Genomic DNA, 1,600 nt, shown 5'->3' on the forward strand with positions numbered 1-1,600 from the left:
GAGAACACAAGAAAGAACGTCAAAGTCCCCTCATTCACGTGTCGCCTAAGAGATCCCAAAGTTTCATGCAGCACTCCACCAGTCCTCCACACCCAAATTCCATTACCTACACTAACTTACAAGACTTTCTCATCTTCCGTCACTTCACTTCACTAACCAATCTCCCGGAATCTAAATCCCAACCCTTCGTTATATTTCACCCATCTCCTTCCTTCTCTCTCTCTCTCTCTCTCTCTCTCTCTCTCTCTCTAACAACGAGAAAGGAAAGAAACCCAAATTAAAGTTAGTGTAAAGATGTATACCTGGAACCAACCCACCGGAAAACCGATCGCGATGTCGAGTCCGGCATCGGCCGAAGACTTTATCCGATGATGCTAGAAAACCCAGAACTACGATAGTCTTTCATTCGTAAAGTCTATTCCATCCTCACACTTCAGTTACTTCTCACCGCTGCCGTCGTTGTTCATGTCCGTCCGATTTCAGAATTCTTTGTCAGAACCGGAGACGGATTGGCTCTTTATATTTTCCTTATTATCATGCCTTTCATCGGTAAACCAATCTTTTATAAAAATATTTTTATATTAATTCATCTCTCTTCTCATCCTTAATTTCATTTTCTCATTATTTGTTTGAACAATTTGTTACAGCCTTACCTCTTCTTTACTTCTACCACCAAAAGTATCCAGTCAACTTCTTTCACCACTTTCTTTGGCGGTTGGAGTGACTTGTGCATTCACGAGTGGTAAGAATGTGAATTACTATGAAATATTGGTTTAATTAAGTTTGAAATAGACATGTTGCTGTCTCTGCTAATATTTATAGAAAAGACTAAGGTTTTAAGTTAGATGGGTTTTATCCAGGGATCACCACAGTCTTATTTCTTATTCAAGTAAATTTATATTAAAATATATATTAAGTTTATATTTAGATTTTCGTTTCTTAGAGGGAAGGTAATTCTGGAGTCTGTAATTCTGACAGCAGAGGTGTTAATAAGCCTTACTCTGTATACGTTCTGGGCAGCAAAGAGAGGTTATGATTTCAACTTCCTTGGATCTTTTTTATTTGGAGCAATCTTAGTGGTTCTGGTATATGCTCTGATACAGGTGATTAAACCAGTGGGGAGGGTTTCAGTAACGATATATGGGGCGTTGGCGTCAATTATATTCTATGGGTTTATCATCTATGATACTGAAAATTTGATCAAACGCCATTCCTATGATGACTACATCTGGGCTTCTGTGTGTCTCAATCTTGACATCATTAACCTTTTCCTCGCCCTTCTTACTATCTTGAGGATCGTCCAAAGATAAAAGACTTTTCTGTACTTTTTTTTTTTGTTTTTTTGTTTTTTGGGTTTTGTTAGGTGGGGTTGATCGAAGTGTAATATTTTCTTTCTTAAATGAAATGATACAAGCAGAGCATAACGAAGAATGTAAATCCAAGTTAGTTTCAGATACATATGAATACTTGTCAGTTCCAAATGCTAGAGTGACTGCCACTGTCTGAACGTCTAGTGGAAGTTAGCCCTAGGGATGCCCTTATCTCTCAGGCCTGAAAATTTTAGATCTTGGCCCAGCCAAAGCCAAAGCCCAAACAAGGC

General features: G+C 38.4%; 1 pseudogene; it reads left to right on the plus strand.

Annotated features, from left to right (window-relative positions):
* Positions 1 to 294: 294 nt before the first annotated feature.
* LOC122643961 lies at positions 295 to 1,310 on the plus strand (annotated as a pseudogene).
* The last annotated feature ends 290 nt before the right edge of the window (positions 1,311 to 1,600 follow it).

The sequence above is a fragment of the Telopea speciosissima genome, chromosome 10, assembly GCF_018873765.1.
Source record: "Telopea speciosissima isolate NSW1024214 ecotype Mountain lineage chromosome 10, Tspe_v1, whole genome shotgun sequence".
Classification (NCBI taxonomy): domain Eukaryota; kingdom Viridiplantae; phylum Streptophyta; class Magnoliopsida; order Proteales; family Proteaceae; genus Telopea; species Telopea speciosissima.